The following is an 18,673-nucleotide window of genomic DNA, read 5'->3' on the forward strand; positions in this document are numbered from 1 at the left end:
GACTCCCACATCCTGCTGCCTGGTGAAAGCGGGCAGCATAATCAAAGACCCCTCCCACCCAGCTTACTCACTCTTCCAACTTCTTCCATCGGGCAGGAGATACAGAAGTCTGAGAACATGCATGAACAGACTCAAAAATAGCTTCTTCCCCGCTGTTACCAGACTCCTGAACGACCCTCTTATGGACTGATCTTATTAACACTACATGCCTGTATGCTTCACCCGATGCCGGTGTTTATGTAGTTACATTGTGTACCTTGTGTTGCCCTATTATGTATTTTCTTTTATTTCCTTTTCTTTTCATGTACTTAATGATCAGTTGAGCTGCTCGCAGAAAAATATTTTTCACCATACCTCGGTAAACGTGATAATAAACAAATGCAATGCAATCCAATCCAATCTCTTCGGCACATTTAATAACAATAATCTTTATTATTGCCACAAGCAGGCTTCCATTAACATTGCAATGAAGTTACTGTGAAAATTCCCTAGTCGCCACACACTATGGTGCCTGTTTGGGTACACTGAGGGAGAATTCAGAATGTCCAATTCACCTAACAAGCACGTCTTTCGGGACTTGTCGGTGGAAATCGGAGGAAACCCATGCAGACACAGGAAGAACATGCAGATTCAGCACAGACAGTGACCCAAGCTAGGAATCAAACCCGGGTCCCTGGCGCTGTGAAGGCACAGTGCTGACCACTGTACCACTGTGCCGCGCCCTTGTTGTAGCGTTTACCAAATGCCAAACATGTAATTATGTTCTGTGACTGATGGCCGCCGTAGTTGGGGCGGGGCATGCCTGTCCCATGAAAACACATCGCCTTAACTCCTTGCTGCTCCTTTTTTGACAGCTCATTCAGTATACAGATGCTAATGGCTGATGGCAAAATTAGATCTTTCTCGCGAAGAAGCTGCTTGCAGATAACTTCACTATGGACGCTGCACACAATACAAGCTCCGACGAGCTGGTCAGTAAGTGTGCCAATTGTACATTTTTTGCAAGGATTTTTAGATTCATGTTGTGTTAAAATTTTGCTTGTGTTATGTAACTCTTGGCTAGTGCGTGGTCGATTCCACCACAGGCCCTGGAGGCCAAACACAAGTGAATTAATCAATAATTTGTGTAAAATTCCCAAAATCTTTCGTCCTTGGCTGTCCAATAATTCAGTCACCAGGTTTGTAAGTTAAAATACAATTAATGTTTATTTATAACAGAAATATAATGAAATATGCAGCAATTATAATGGAATAAGGACAGGCTAATCTCCCCCCCCCCCCCCTCTTTAACTGAACCTCTCTCTATCTACACACACACAACACAGAGGGGTGAAAAGGGATGAAAATAATAAGGGTTAATGGCAAAAGATAAAACTCCCTGCTTCAGTTGATAATTTCTTCAGTGTACCTTCTTCCCAGTATAAGGGAGTTTAAAGTCTCTAATTTTGCATCCTGCACTGGTGTTCCCGCAGTTTTTAAAACACTGAACCCACACTTTTCTTGGAAAGAAAGCTTGTTTCCTCAGACTTTGCTCTGAGTTTATGGGTTCTCCTCCAGGCCCTGTTTTTAGGAATCAAACACCCGCAGGCTTGTTTAAGAGAAACAGTTGGCTGGATATTTGCATGCAGTGGCTTAGCAGCCGTTCTTTCTGGAAACAATTCAGCTGGTTCCTTCAACCCCACTTCCAGAATTCAAATTGAAAGTAAAATGGAACCTCGTGGTTCTAAAGAACATTTCAAAGAGACAATATCAAATCACCACCGGTGACCAGGCAGAATACAGCCTCTTCAACACATTCATTGGCCATCAGCCAAATCAGCCAATCTGAGTCATTACTGATGTCAGTCAAATTGTTCTGCAGTTTGCCTGAATTAAAGGCAGCACAACCCTCTGGAATCTGATGATTCGAAAAACAGACCGCTTCATGCAGCCTGCTTTGCTTTAGGGTCACTGTTCAATCTTCAGTTTAAACCAGCCCAGGTTTCTAGTCGAAACAAAGGCTTAGTTCCATTGATCTTCCATGGGTAAAAAGGTAAGATGTTAATCGCAAAAATATAAATAAAAGAAAGGGGAAAACAGGGAACAAACAGGGTTGAAAAGGAGGGTCCTTACACTTACACAGGGGTAACAGTGGCCTAGTGGTATTATTGAAATTGAAAATTGAAAATCGCTTATTGTCACGAGTAGGCTTCAATGAAGTTACTGTGAAAAGCCCCTAGTCGCCACATTCCGGCGCCTATCCGGGGAGGCTGGTACGGGAATCGAACCGTGCTGCTGGCCTGCTTGGTCTGCTTTAAAAGCCAGCGATTTAGCCTGGTGAGCTAAACCAGCCCCAGTTGCTGGACTAGTAATCACAGAATCATGTTCTGGGGACCTGGGTTCGAATCCCACCATGGCAGAATTCAATAAAAATCTGGAATCAAAAGTCTTAAAGGTGACCATGAAACCATTGTCGATTGTCGTTAAAAATCAATCTGGTTCACTAATGTCGTTTACGGAAGGAAATCTGTTGTCCTTACCTGATCTGGCCTACATGTGACTCCAGATCCACAGCAAATGTGGTTGGCTCTTCAGTACCCAGGGATGAGCAATAAATGCTGGCTCCGCCAGCAATGCCCATCTCCAATGAACGAATAAAAAAAAACTTGTCAATCTTTCATTCCAGTTTGCCCCAGGCAGGTCAGGTGATTTGCCCCAAACCACTGAAATTGTCTCTCCACCAATAAAGTATTTTCTCACAAGATTGCTCCTTTTCCTTTCCAGAATGGAATCAAAATGTCACCATACAATGTCAAACCTCACCTCCTTTTCCTCACATGTTGTCTCCCAAAATCTTTCCCAGAATTTCCTGTTTGAATCCCTCCAATCAGGTTAACACCCTGTCACAATACTAAAACAGCTCTTCTAAAAACCACAAAAAAATTCTGTATGACAATGGCAAAGACAAATTCTGTCCTCATCCCTCTTGGTCTGCCTGCAGCTTATGCAGCTTATGATACAGCTGAATACACCATTCTCCTTTAAGGTTTCTCCACTGTCACCCAGTTCGGTACGGCTGCACTCACCTGGTTTCATTCTTATCTTCCTAATCATAGCCAGAGAATCTCCTCAATCGCCACTCCTGGAGCGCTAACTTTAATGTTCTTCAAGGATCTCTTGGCCCCCTTTTATTTCTCTTCTACAAAGTGCCCCTCGGTGACATCATCCAAAAAATGTTATTTTACATATGGAAGTTCACCACCTCCTCTCTCAATCCTTCCAAAATGTCATACTGATTGTCCAATATCCACACTCAATGAGTAGAAATTTCATCCACTTAAATATTGGGAAGATTAATTGCACAGTCTTTGGCCGCCACCACAATCTGTCCTCCTTATCCACCCACTCAATTCACCCCCTGGAAACTGTTGAGACTGAACCAAACTGTTTTCAAACTTGGTAGTGATCACACTGTTCCTAGGGCTTCCTGTTTTCAGATTTGTCATATCACCCGACATCTCCCTTGCCTCAGCTTTTCGCTGTTGAAAGGCTCTTCCATTCTGTGCTTCAGCCCAGACTTGACTATTGTAATGTATTCCCGGTTGCCCTCCCACATTCTACCATTCATAAACTTAAGTGGTGTGATTCTCCATTCCTGAGACTAAATGTTGACGCAGGGGCAGAATCTGTAGACTTTCTCGAGAGCAGAACTGGTGCCGAACCTGGGTCGATTCATCCCAAGCAACAAGATGGCACTGGATGGCACAGCCAATGAGTCGTCTGGAGCCAGCAGGCACCTAGAGGGTGGCCTGGGGGGACACAACTATGGTTTGTGGCCCTAGGTTCACAGTAGGCAGTCAGCGGCATGTGCAGCTGCATGGCTGCATTTCTGGCTGCGGCAATGGAGCGCCTTGCCCATCCACCCAAACCCCACAGCTCACCACCTGGCAACACCCCGCTACTCACCCTGGCCCTGGCAGAAACGCCCCTGCCAGCAGCACAGCTGTCATAAAACTCGGGCAATGTTGGATGCTTTCTGACCCCTCGCTCTCCCTCAGCAGCCATGATGCTGGTTTCAGGGTTTTTGAAAGCAGAAGCAAACCGTGCCATCAGGAACTCAGCCCATCGGAAGCTGAGCATCGTGGATGCCCTTTGAATACCGGGTCGGGTCTGCTAATGATATGCAAATGGTGTTTACTGTAAGTATTCGTTCCGGACCGCATTGACGCCGCTGTCGAGGTGACGGAGAATTGCAATTTGGTGACAAATTGGCGCCCACCTATTCTCCGCCCAATCGCTTTTTGCGACTTTGCTGTCAGCCAGTGGAAAATCCAGCCCTGGGTATTCCAAATGTTTACTCTTCATATCCTAACCCACACCAAATTTCATTCACCCATAGCCCCTTTGTTCACTGACTTACACAATCTCACAGTCAAGCAACGTGTCTTTTTTGTTTTAATTTGCTTCTTTGTTTTAAACCCCTCCAATGGTCTGACCCCTCCTGATTTCTGTAATCTCTTCCAAACTTCTGAGATATTTGCGCACCTCTAAATCTGGACTCTTGATCATCCCAATGTTAATTGCTTCAACATTGGTTGTGATCAAATGAGCTTCCTAGGGCCTAAGCCCTGGCATATTGTCCATAAACTGTTCTGTTTCTTTGCTTTCTTCCATTAAAACATTCCATAAACATTACCTATTTGATGAAGTTTTTTTTTCTTTTCCTTCAAGGGATGTGAACATAGATGGCTAGGTCAGCATTGATTTCCCATCCCTAATTGTCCTTGAGAAGGTGGTGGTGAGCTGTCTTCTTGAACCGCTGCAGTCCATGTGGTGTAGGTATACCCACAGTGCTGTCAGAGAGGTAGTTCCAGGATTTTGACCCAGGGGCAGTGAAGGAGAAGTGATATATTTCCAAGCAGGATGGAGAGTAGATTGGAAGGGAACTTTCAGGTGATGGTGTTTCCATGAATCTGTGGCCCTTGTCCTTCTTGATGGTAGGCACGGTAGCACAGTGGTTAGCACTATTGCTTCACAGCATAAGGGACCCGGGTTCAATTCCCGGCTAGTCCACTGTCTGTGCGGAGTCTGCACGTTCTCCCCACGTCTGCTTGGGTTTCCTCTGGTCCACCGGTTTCTTCCTACAAGTCCTGAAAGACATGCTTGTTAAGTAAATTGGACAACATGACTTCTCCCTCACTGTACCCGAACATGTGCCGTACTGTGGCAAATAGGGGATTTTTGCAGTAACTTCAATGCAGTGTTAATGTAAGCCTACTTGTGACATTAATAAAGATTATTATTTATTATTATGATTATTATTATTGGCAGTAGTCGTGGGTTTGGAAAATGCTGTCTTAGGCGCCTTGGTGAGTTCCTGCAGTGCATCTTGTAGATGGTACAGATGGCTGCCACTAAACATCAGTGGTGAAGGGATGGAATGTTTGTGGATGGGGTGCCAATCAAGTGGGCTGCTTCGTTCTGGATGGGGTTGATATTCTTGACTGTTGCTGTTCCAGGCATGTGTACAGTATTCCATAACATTTGAGACGTGTGCTTTGTAGATCGTGGGCAGGCTTTGGGGGAATCATGAAGTGAGTTACTCGCCACTGGATTTATAGCCTTTGACCAGCTCTTATAGCCTCTGTATTTATATGGCTAGTCCAGTTCAGTTTCTGGCCAATGATAATACCTACATGTTGATACTAGGGCGTTCAGCGATGATAATGCCATTGTATGTCATGGGGTGATGGTTAGATTCTCTCTTGTTGGAGATGGTCATTGCCTGGTACTTGTGTGGTGCAATTGTTATTTGCCATTTGTCAGCCCAAGCCTGGATATTGTCCAGGTTTTTTGCATTTGACATGGACTGCTTCAGTATCTGAGGAGTCACAAATGGTGATGAATGTTGCTCAATTATCAGTGAACATCCCCCCGTCTGACCTTATGATGGAAGGTAGGACATTGATGAAGCAGCAGAAGATGGTTGCAACAAGAACACTATCCTAAGGAACTCCTGCAGTGATGTCCTGATGTTGAAATGATTGACTTCCAACCACCACAACCATCTGCCTCAGTGTTAGGTGTGAGTTCAACCAGTGGAGAGTTTTCTTCCAGATTCCCAGTGACTCCGGTTGTGCCAGAACGTCTCAATGCCACACGCGGTTAAATGCAGCCTTGATGTCAAGGGCAATCACCCTCAGCTTACCTCTGGAGTTTAGCTGTTTTGTCTATGTTTGACCAAAGGCTGTAATGAGGCCAGGGGCTGAGTGAACCTGGCGGAACCCAAACTGAGTGTCCGTGAGCAGGTTATCGCTGAGTAAGTGCCACTTGATGGTGCTGTTGATACCCCTTCCATCACTTTACTAATGATCAAAAATAGGCTTATGGGATGGTAGTTGGCCCAGTTGGATTTATCCTGCTTTTTGTATGCATGATGTACCTGGACAACCTTCTACATTGCTGGGTAGATGCCAGTCTTGTAGCTGTACTGGTGTGCAGCAAGTTTTGGAGCACTTCTTCAGTATATTTGCCTTAATTATCTGGCTTAACATTTCCTTATCTGGCTTGGTATCACTTTATTTCTAATGCTTCTGTGGAGCACCTAGGGATGTTTTATTACACTGAAGGCACGATACATAATTTAAAGTTTTGTTATTGTTATCATAACATAATGATCACTGTTCCCTAAATCCTTCCCTACCAATACTTTATTCATTCGAGCCACTTTATTCCCTAGAACCAAATCCTCCAATATCTCCTTTATTACTGTTACCCTTACCTCTTTCTTTACTTCCTGTGATGATCGGTATTTACCTTTAATACCCTGCCCCTTTAAGAGGCTTGGAACCCTGGGGGACTCCGCCTCTGGCTACGCCCCCAGGAAACAGTATATAGGATAAGGCTCCATGTTGCGAGCACACTTCTCTCGAATGCAGTCCTGTTCTCTGTATATTAAAGCCTTTGATTACTGACCTTGTTCTCGCGTCGTAATTGAGAGTGCCTCACTTCCCTTTGTTTCTTGAACAGCTTTTGATACTAAGTATTACTTAATACCCGATCTCACCATTTCTTGAGCCAAGGGTACGTAATCACCACAACAACATATTCCATGTGCTATTTGTGCCTTTGACTTACCAGTGTAACATATCAGGGTCCTCAGCCCCGTGTTCCTCAGCAATGTGAGGCAACGCGCCGTTCACTGGTGAAGGGATTCTTTATTCCAGCTGCTGTCATGGGCAATAAATGCTGGCCTAACCAGCGACGCCCACATCCCGCAAATTAATTTTTTAAAAAAATGTCAATGGGAAATCCAATTGAAGCCACCCCATGCCGCCAGAAAAAACCCGGGGGTGGGGGTGAGCTGCCGGCGGCACCGAAGCATTCTGCCACAGCGAACGGCCGAGAATTCCAGCCACCGTGTTTCTCTGTTTACATATGTGCATTGTAAACCTTCTTAATATGTCAATGGAATGTGCATATCAATGGCATGACCAGCATGTATTGCTCACCCCTAATTGCTCTTGAGAAGCTGGTGGTGAACTGCCATTTTGAAACGCAGCATTTCATGTCGTGTATGTACAATCACAGCGCTGTTCGTGAATAAGTTGCAAGAGTTTGACCTGTGACAGTGAAGGAAACAAAATATATTTCCAAGTTAGCATGATATATGAATTAGGTCTTATTATATTGCCTCTAAGGCTGACCCCAACACAACTTTTAAATTACAGCTCACATTCAGTCACGTTGCGGCAATAAATATAATTTGTATCGTGGCATATAAACCATCTGCCATGGTTTTATCCAAGTACTTATGCTGATCATAGGAGGATCTATTTTATGTTATGTGACTGGTGATCACTACTACTTGACATTCTTTAATTACGATTCATAATTTATAGGATGTCACCATTCTCCTCAGTGAGTAAAATTGTGTTAGATCTTGTCTCCTATCATCTCTTGAACTGTGGGTTCAAAGCGTTTGTGTGACACGTTCACGAAATTAGATATTTCTGGCTGTCCTCCCAATTTCTCATATGTTCTGAGAACGCATTCTGCTTAGCTCTTATGGATGTAATACAGATAAAAGTGACCAATTTACGGTGATATTGAAACAAAAACAAAAGACTCCGTAGGCTGGAAATCTGAAATGAAATGAAAAAATGCTAAAAATACTCAGCAGTTCAGGCAGCACACGTGGAGAGAGAGGCAGAGTTAACGTGGGGAACTTACATTTCATCAGAATTGGAAAATATTAGAAAAGTAACAAGTATTAAACAAGAAAAGAATCAGCGAGAATGGTGAGGTGCGGTGGGGGGGGGGGGGGGGGGTGGGGGGGGTGGATGGGGTGGGGGGGGGGGAACGTGGAGAAACAAAACAAACTGATTAACAAGAGGAGAAATGAAGTGACAGAAAGAATGATAATGCAAGGCAAAGGCAGATGGCAATAAATAAGTGAAAAAAAGGTGACCCTGCAAAGATGTGGATGTGGAGGAGCAGATCACCACGGATCAGCATCTTCTGACCTTAAAAATATTGAACTCAGTGCTGAATCTGGAGGTCCGTACAAAAGATAAGGGATGAAATTTCCCAGCCCTGCCCCCATCCCCACCTCCAGGTGGGTATAATGCTAGACGGATGGATGGGGAAACAACGTAAAATGTTGGTGAGAACTTGTGTTCCTGCCCATCATAGTGAGTCTACATTCCTGCTAGAGGCTGGCGTGAAACTGTTTTTTAACCTGTTAATGCGATGCAATCTTCCATCCAGTTCTCCGCACTGCCAGCAGGACATCACGCCAGTCTGGAACACATTCAGAACAATGTGTTATGCGCATGTCAGACTTACCTCTCTGGCACCGGCCAACCTATCGGCAATTGTTCTCTCCTTGGGCAACCCCGCGATTTTCAGGGCCCATTCCTCATAGGGAGTGAGGACTCAAATTTCTGGGGTTCCTCCCCTCATCTTGGCCCTTTCCTGTTTATTATGGGCTATGTTTTCCTGGGGGGACAAAGAGAGGGCATTGTGAGCCACATGCTTGATGGGTCAGAGGGGTCTATTGTATGTAGCCTGTGTGGGCAACGATCCTGGACATGAAGGGCTTGTTCTGGTAGGTGCCAAGGGATTCTGATGAACAAGCATGAAGATTGGATGCGGGGAGAAATTGAGGAGCCAGTGGATTGGGAGTGGGGAGTTTGGGAATTTGAGTGGTGGCAAGGGAAACTGATTCCAGGAGAGAGGTGGTAAGTTACCCTTGTAGCTGGTTGGAGGTCATTGGTCTTCTTCCTGCATTAGATAGCTGTCCTCCTTGCAATGCTGCCCACACTGACACCAGTTGCAAGTGCCTCTCAGGTGACATTTCTGACCCTGTTGCTGGTCCTCTGACCCCCTCAGGGGAACTATGTGCCCTGCCCCTCATCCACAACGTGGAGAAGCCTGGCCAGGATGGCATCCCCGAAGCAAGGAGCAGGTCTGTGCGATGCATTGCTTGTGTATTGGCTGGGAGTGAGTGGTGAGGGAACACTTAAAAATGGTCCCCCCTTGTTAGCGGCGAGAAGCTGAGGCACAAGTTAGCCAAATCAACAGCGAGGGAGCCAGGAGCCAACAATATCGAGAATCTCATGAGGGCTAATTTTTGGCACTGAGTGACATTAAATGCACGCCACAATCTCGCTGACATGGCCATCGCGAAACTCTCCACCAAATGCACCCATGAATCGCAGTACGGTAGCATTGTGGTTAGTACAATTGCTTCACAGCTCCAGGGTCCCAGGTTCGATCCCCGGCTTGGGTCAATGTCTGTGCGGAGTCTGCACATTCTCCCCGTGTGTGCGTGGGTTTCCTCCGGGTGCTCCGGTTTCCCCCCACAGTCCAAAGATGTGCAGGTTAGGTGGATTGGCCATGTTAGATTGCCCTTAGTGTTGGGAGGGGTCACTGGGTTATGGGGATAGGGTGGAGGTGAGGACCTTGGGTAGGATGCTCTTTCCAAGAGCCGGTGCAGACTCGATGGGCCGAATGGCCTCCTTCTGCACTGTAAATTCTATCTATCAATTATCTCTTTCAATTCAAATAATTAAAATATAAATTTTCACTCAGAGCCACCCTTCTCCTCAGCTGGTGGACAGATGTTGGATTATACCTCCCATCACTACTCGGATTGTTGGTTGAAAGTGATTTTCAGTTACTGTGACTTTTTCATGTAATCACACATTTCTGGCCATCATCCCAATCTCTTATATTTTTGAGACTGCATTAGTGATATTAGCAGTAACCTCTAAGGCAACCCTTCATCTCATGGAGTAACAGGGATTGATTTAAGGTTAAATATGGCCTTCCATCACTTTAAAATAACATTAGTTTTGACCTTATCGCAATGATTTTTAAAAAACTTTCATTAAAGTGGTACCTCACATCTTTCAATAGTTGCAATCAATATGAACACAACCAGATTCAAAGTCCTTGAACGTGCTGTCGCCTCCAAAATCACCGTCTGCCTTTCTCGACCTTCATGTTTAAATTGCTCCAATCAGGTTTCTGCCCTTGCCACAATATTGAAACAGCCCTTATCAACATCAAATGACATGGTGACTGTAACCATGGTAACCTATCTCTCCTTATATTTTTAGATATGTTTGCAGCTTTTGACAAGGTTGACCACACCATCCTCCTAAAATGCTTTTACACTGTCATCCAAATGGGTAGAGCTGCACTCACCTGGTTCCACTCTTACCCTATCCAGTCACAGCAAGAGAATCACCTGCTATGCCTTCCCTTTCTGCTCCTGCACTGTTACCTCTGGAGCCTCCAAAGATCTATTTTTGCACCTCGCCCCCTATATCTCTCATCGGTTTGCTACACTTCAACAGCATCATCCAAAAACATGTTGGATTCTACATGTTCTCTGAGGCTACCTCACACCACCTTTCCTGATCCCCACACTGTCTTTAAATTGTCAAACCTCTTCTCTGACATGCAATACTGAACGAGCAGAATTTTTTTCCAGCTGAATACCTTTAAGATCAAAGCCACTGCTCTTGGTCCCCAGCACAAACCATGGGCTGGATTTTCCGTTTGGGAGACAAAGTCCCCACGCCGGTGTGGTGATAACCACTGTAGATATGCATACTTGCAGTAGGGGGATGTATGGCTGTACCTATAATACAGGTTCCTCCGGTAAGCCCCGGCCGGCTAGCTCCGCCCACAGGGAGCATGTATATAAATATGCGTGTGAGTCACTCAGACCCTAGTCTTCAGTTGCAGCCGGAGGAATAGCATCACACAGCAATAAAGCCTCGATTGAACTTGTCTCTCGTCCTTCAGTGCAATTGTTAGCGCCACAATTTATTGCTGTGTGATTTTCCATACACCATGGACATCAGAATCAAGTCTGACCGTCTGCAGCTGGATCCGCAGTCGCCTCACGCCAGGAAAGACTTTGTTCACTGGCTTGCAGTCTTTGAGGCCTACATCTCTTCAGTGGACCTTCCCCTGATGGAGGCTCAGAAAAAGCAACTCCTGTACTCGAGACTTAGCTCCAGTGTCTTTCCGCTAATTCGAGATGCGACTGACTACACCAGAGCTATGGAACTGCTCAAGGAGAACTATGCACAGTCGACGAACACCCTGTTTGCGAGGCATCAACTCTCTACTCGCGTCCAGCAGCCGGGTGAGTCGATTGAGGACTTCTGGAGGGCCCTTATACCTCTGGTACGAGGCTGCAATTGCCGGGCCCTCACAGCCCCGGAACACTCTGACTTACTCATGCGCGATGCCTTTGTTACAGGCATTGCATCGGACCCCATCCGGCAACGACTGCTGGAAGGGGCCGCCCCCGACCTCGCGGCCGCAAAGACTCTGGCGCTTTCCATGACGGCCGCCTCCCGTAGTGCGCGAACTTACTCCGCTTGCCGCTCGGCCCACCCGTCCTACCCCACGTGGACCCCGCAACCGGCCCCCTCAGCAGCCGCCCCCGTGCACTACGCCTGTGCAGCTCGCCGCACCGCACTCCCTGGGGGTCCCCACTGTTACTTCTGCAGTCAGCAGAAGCACCCCCGCCAACGCTGCCCGGCCCACATCGCGACCTGCAAAGCTTGTGGCAAGAAAGGCCACTTTGCAGCGGTGTGTCAGTCCCGGATAGTTGCCGCTATCGCGCCCCCGTTCCTCTCGCCTCAGCCGATCACACAATGGGCCCTGCCGTCCGCTTCCCTGACCCCATGTGCGATCAGTGGGTGCCGCCATCTTTCGCCGCACCCGCCACGTGCGCTCCATGGGCGCCGCCATCTTCATCCCCCACCGCCATGTGCATTCCATGGGCGCAGCCATTTTGTCCCGACCCCACAACGTGCGCTCCATGGGCGCCGCCATTTTGTCCGCCGCTATCTTCTCCCACACAGGTACTCCAGACGCCGCCATTTTGCCCTCCCCGGGACGGGCCATGGGACACGGGTCGCTACCGCTCCTCGTCGGACTCATCTGACTTGACCGCCGATCGCCCGCTACTCGCCTCCGTTACACTCGACCAGTCGCGTCCTCGCAACCTGGCACCCTCTTCCACATCGGTGCTGGTCAACGGCCACGTGACCTCCTGCCTCATTGACTCCGGGAGCACCGAGAGCTTCGTCCACCCGGACACGGTAAGGCGCTATTCCCTTGCGGTCCATCCCGCCAACCGGCAGATCTTTCTCGCCTCCGGTTCCCACTCTATCCCGATCCGGGGTTTCTGCCTGGTTAAATTTACTGTACAGGGAATTCGACCGTTTCCGTCTGTACATTCTCCCCAACCTCTGCGCGTCACTCTTACTAGGCCTGGATTTCCAATCTCCAGAGCCTCACCCTCAAATTCGGCGGACCCCTACCTCCTCTCACCGTTTGCGGCCTCGTGACCCTCAAGGTCGAGCCTCTCTCACTCTTTGCCAATCTGACCGCAGATTGCAAGCCCGTCGCCACCAGGAGCAGATGGTACAGCACCCAGGACAAGGCCTTCATCAGGTCCGAAGTCCAGCGGCTGCTTCGGGAGGGTATCATCGAGGCCAGCAACAGCCCTTGGAGAGCCCAGGTGGTAGTGGTTAAGACCGGGGAGAAGCACAGAATAGTCGTGGACTACAGCCAGACCATCAACCGGTACACGCAGCTCGACGCATACCTCCTCCCCCGCATTTCTGATATGGTCAATCAGATTGCACAGTACCGGGTCTTCTCTACTATTGACCTGAAATCCGCTTACCACCAGCTCCCCATCCGTAAATCGGACCATCCCTACACTGCCTTCAAGGCAGACGGTGGTCTGTACCAATTTCTTAGGGTTCCCTTCGGCGTCACGAATGGAGTCTCGGTATTTCAACGGGAAATGGACCGAATGGTTGACCGGTACAGACTGCAGGCCACCTTCCCATACCTCGACAATGTCACCATCTGCGGCCATGACTAGCAGGACCATGACGCCAACCTTTCTAAATTCCTCCACACCGCATCTCTCCTTAACCTCATGTACAACAAGGAGAAGTCCGTGTTCCGCACAGACCGCTTAGCCATCCTCGGCTACGTAGTCCAAAACAAACTACTGGGGCCCGATCCCGACCGCATGTGCCCCCTCATGGAGCTCCTACTGCCCCAAGGTTCTCAAACGATGCCTAGGGTTCTTTTCTTTCTGCGCCCAGTGGGTCCCACAAAACACGGACAAGGCCCGCCCACTTATCCAGTCCACGCAATTTCCCCTCGCGGCCAAGGCACAACAGGCCTTCGCCCGCATTCGATCTGAAATAGCCAAGGCCGGGATGCACGAAGTAGACGAGACACTGCCTTTCCAAGTAGAAAGCCATGCTTCAGATGTCGCCCTTGCCGCCACGCTGAATCAGGTAGGCAGACCCGTGGCATTCTTTTCACGCATCCTCCACGCCTCCGAAATTCGACATTCCTCTGTTGAAAAGGAGGCCCAGGCAATCGTTGAAGCGATGCGGCACTGGAGGCATTACCTGGCCGGCAGGAGATTCACTCTCCTCACTGACCAACGGTCAGTAGCCTTCATGTTCAACACGCAGCGGGGCAAGATCAAGAATGACAAAATCTTGCGGTGGAGAATCGAGCTCTCCACCTTTAACTACGAGATCTTGTATCGCCCCGGCAAGCTCAACGAGCCCCCAGACGCCCTCTCCTGAGGTACATGTGCCAGCGCACAAGTGAACCAGCTCCGTGCCTTGCACGAGAGCCTTTGCCATCCGGGGGTCACTCGCTTGTACCATCTAATCAAAGCCCGCAATCTGCCCTACTCCGTCGAGGAAGTATGGACAGTCACCAGAGACTGCCAGGTCTGTGCCGAGTGCAAGCCGCACTTCTACTGGCCAGATCACGCGCGCCTGGTGAAAGCGTCCCGCCCCTTTGAACACCTCAGCGTGGACTTCAAAGGGCCCCTCCCCTCCACCGGCCGCAACACCTACATCCTTAGTGTGGTCGATCAATTTTCTAGGTTCCCCTTCGCCATCCCATGCCCGGATATGACGTCTGCCACCGTCATCAAGGCCCTGGATTCCATTTTTGCCCTGTTCGGTTTCCCCGACTACATCCACAGTGGCAGGGGATCCTCGTTCATGAGTGATGAGCTGCGTCATTTCCTGCTCAGCAGGGGTATCGCCTCCAGCAGGACAACCAGCTACAACCCCCGGGGAAACGGGCAGGTAGAGAGGTAGAACGGGACGGTATGGAGGGCCGTCCAGCTGGCCCTACAGTCCAGGACCCTCCCAGCCGCTCGCTGGCAGCATGTCCTCCCTGACGCGCTCCATTCCATTCAGTCACTACTGTGCACCGCAACTAACAGTACACCCCATGAACGTGTTTTTGCCTTCCCTAGGAAGTCTACATCCGTGGTGTGGCTCCCGACGTGGCTTACGACTCCGGGCCCAGTCCTTCTCCGTAGGCATGTCCGGCACCACAAGGCGGAACCCCTGGTGGACAAAGTACGCCTTCTCCACGCTAACCCTCAGTATGCCTACGTGGAGTTCCCCGACGGCCGCCAGGACACAGTCTCGCTCCGGGACCTGGCTCCCTCAGGTGCCGATCCCATGCCCATGCCCCTTTTTCCCCCCGCGCCACCCTCCTTTTCCCCGGCGCCCCCTATTCGTCCCCACCAGGTCCATCCCTCATCCCACTGCCCACACTGCAGGACACGGAAGATTTTGGCTCGCTCTCGGAGTCATGCAGCCAGCACCAACACCACCAGCACCTGCACCGACGTCGCCACCACAGCTACGACGATCACAGCGGAACATTCGACCGCCGGTTCGGCTCAACCTGTAACCTGCTAACCAGATGGACTCTTGGTTTTCTTTGTTTGGACCCTTTTGTAAATATATCATCCTTTGTATCATAGTTACATGTCACCCCAACGGACACATTTTTACAGGGGGTGAATGTGGTGATAACCACTGTAGATATGCATACTTGCAGTAGGGGGATGTATGGCTGTACCTGTAATACAGGTTCCTCCGGTAAGCCCCTGCCGGCTAGCTCCGCCCACAGGGAGCTTGTGTATAAATATGCGTGTGAGTCACTCAGACCCTAGTCTACAGTTGCCGATGGAGGAATAGCATCACACAGCAATAAAGCCTCTATTGTACTTGTCTCTCGTCTTTGAGTGCAATTGTTAGTGCCACAACGGCGTGAAAACAGTGGTGTTTTACGCCAGGAAAACTGATGCAAAACGGCCACAGTTTCCCCATTTTTCTGGGGGCTAGCAGGGAGGCAGCGTAGAGCTCCCAGCTCTAGCTGTCGCTACGGCCCTGAGCATTTCCGGTTCCGTGGCCGCACATGCGCACAGCGGCGGCCTGCAGTGGCCGTGCCGTGATTCATGGCTGACTTGCCCCAACGACCTGGACTGCAAAAGTAGTGTCCCCTTTCGGATGCTCGTGCATCCCGAACCGCCGGCACACCGTGCCCCCAGCCCTGAATGAAGCCCTCCCGCTGCCCGCGGATCGGCCCTCCCCTGACTGTGGCAGTGCCGGACTGAGTTTGCAGTCGCCACTCTAAGTTCACGACAGGTGAGACCACACGTCTCCCACGCCGTCGGGAACTTGGCCAGTCAGGGATGGTGTATTGAGGTGCGGACCTGAGGCAATGGCCTGAGGCCGTGGATATGGCGTGCGGTGCACTCCTCGAGTATGCCGCTTTTCAGGGGGCGGAGAATACAAAAACCGGCGTTGCTCCCGATATTGGTGTCAAAACGGATTCTCCGCACCGTCGCCAAACGCAATTTCAGCGTCGGGGAGCGGAGAATCCAGCCCCCTGTTCGCTACTGTAGTCAGTCTAGGTTGATTGCAGGTTGAGTGGATTTTACCTGACCAAGACTGATCCACTTTCCTGCAGGACCTCCTTGATGGACTTGATCCAGCTCCATGATGATAAGAGTTCTTCACCTCACTCTAAACCCTTGGCTGCAAACCAATGGTCCTTTTTGTGCTCCCTTTATTTGTTTCTGGGGTATGTGATCAGTCATTGATTGATCCACATCGAATTTAACTTTAGTCCAAAATATCTTGGGCGGGATTCTCTGCTGGCCGACGTAGAAATCGGGAAAGGCAATTAGGCAGAGAATCGGTTTTGATGCCAATATAGCGGTGGGAGCCGGGTTCACGCCAATCACAATTCTCCGATGCTTCGACAGCGGTGTCAACGCGTTCCACTCAGCATGTACAGTAAACGTCATTTGAATATCATTAGTGGGCCTGACCCGGTATTGTCTAGCGCCTCAGCGATTCTCCCCCTCCACTGGGGGGAATTCCCGACGGCGAGGTTCACTTGTGCTTTTAAAAATCGTAAAACAGAGTCGTAGTTGATGAGGGAGAGAGAGGAGAGAGGACACGCAGAGGTGCTAGTTATACCAGGTGACCGTGGGCTGCCGGCTGGCTGTGGGAGAGGGGAGTCTCTGCCAGGGCTGGGGGGGGTGGGGTGATAGGGGCAGGTCTTGGGGCCGGGGTGACCCCCACAGGATTGGGGTGGTGTCCAAGTATGGACCGCCATTGCCGCAGTCTGGGAGGCAGCCATCTTACTATGCACCCCACTGACAACCCACCTTGGCCCCTGATTCTGCAGAGTGCCACAGGCCATTTGGGTCCCACTACACCTGCACCCCAGCCCCCACCTTCCACCTACCATCCCCGCACCCCAGCCCCCACCTCTGCACTCCACCCTCTGCTAAACAACGCCCCCCAACCAGCTGCCACCTGCTGGCAGGGCATCATGCAGCCCAACCAAGGGCAAAACCAGAAGAGCCCCTGCAGAGAGTGAGGCTGGTATGGGGGTGGTGTTGTGGGGGATGACACATGTATCACGGGGAACCGGAACTCAGCGGAGTCTCACTTCCTCGCCCGATGCTGAACTCCACACCAGTGACTGCCCTTTCTTCGGGCTAGCTGGCCACACCCATAATCCTCTGCTGTGGTGAGGAAATGAAAATGAATGAAAATGAAATGAAAATCGCTTATTGTCACGAGTAGCCTTCAATGAAGTTACTGTGAAAAGCCCCTAGTCGCCACATTCCGGCGCCTGTCCGGGGAGGCTGGTACGGGAATCGAACCGTGCTGCTGGCCTGCTTGGTCTGCTTTAAAAGCCAGTGATTTAGCCTGGTGAGCTAAACCAGCCCCTTGGTGAGCTAAACCAGCCCCTATGAGCTAAACCAGCCCCTGTGAGCTAAACCAGCCCCTACAGTCCCCCCTACAGTCCCCAGACGGTCCCCCTACAGTCTTCTCCCACTGTGTTAGACAGTCCGACTCAAGCAAAGCAGGTGGTGGGAAGCTGGTGGCTTCAGTAGCATGGGCACCCACCATGACAGCTGGTATGGGTGCCGGCATGTGGTGCAGGGTGGGGGTTTGCCTCCTCTCTGAGTGGAGGTTGTGTAGGCTCACAGGTGTGTGGGACAGGGGTTGGTGCCGGGGCACAGTGCTGCCTATTCACTCGTATAATCCTGAGGAGGTCGTGCATTTTTTTATTGCTCCTTTGGCCAGTCCAAACGATGTTTCCCATGGCGCTCATCACCTCTCCCACCTGCGTCCAGGCACAGTGAACGGCAGCCTCCTTCCCGGCCCGGGGTACAGGGTTGCCCGCCTCTCTTCCACAGAATCTAGCAGGGTCTCAAGCTCAGCGTCCGTGAAACGGGGTGGCGTTCTCCTCACTGCCATCTTGTTGTCTGGGATGGTGTGTGTGAGGGGAATGCAGTGTGTATATGCGGTTGCAGCTTGTCAGCATTCTGCATGTTAATCGCAAACCTTGTGAATCCCGCACCATTTTCCATTGGAATCGATTATGTTCCATGTGGTGTCTAGATTTGGTGCCAGTTTTGCTGTAGTAGAAATCCACAAATTCTGCCCTGGCGTCAGCACTTAGCCTGAGGAACAAAGGATCTGGCCGCTTGTCTTGTTGTTTTTCCACAATTAGTTTGTTCTGTGCTCAAGGTTGCAACCACAGGATGCCTGGTATTCTCACCTTTTGTTTGTTTTAAAGTTTGTTTTAAAGACCTGTTTGGCTCGCAGGTGGTGTGAGACCGCCCAAACCATTAGACGTTGTCTAAAGTGTGTTCGAGAAAATATAACATTCAAAAAGACTGACTTTTGCCAGCTAGAACGTTTTTGAGAATTGCAAGAATTGTCAGGCTTACTTCTGCTGTGCATCTGCAATAATGGCCCATAACTTCCTCGGAGTGGCAATCTTG

The sequence above is a fragment of the Scyliorhinus canicula genome, chromosome 4 (genome assembly GCF_902713615.1).
Source record: "Scyliorhinus canicula chromosome 4, sScyCan1.1, whole genome shotgun sequence".
Classification (NCBI taxonomy): domain Eukaryota; kingdom Metazoa; phylum Chordata; class Chondrichthyes; order Carcharhiniformes; family Scyliorhinidae; genus Scyliorhinus; species Scyliorhinus canicula.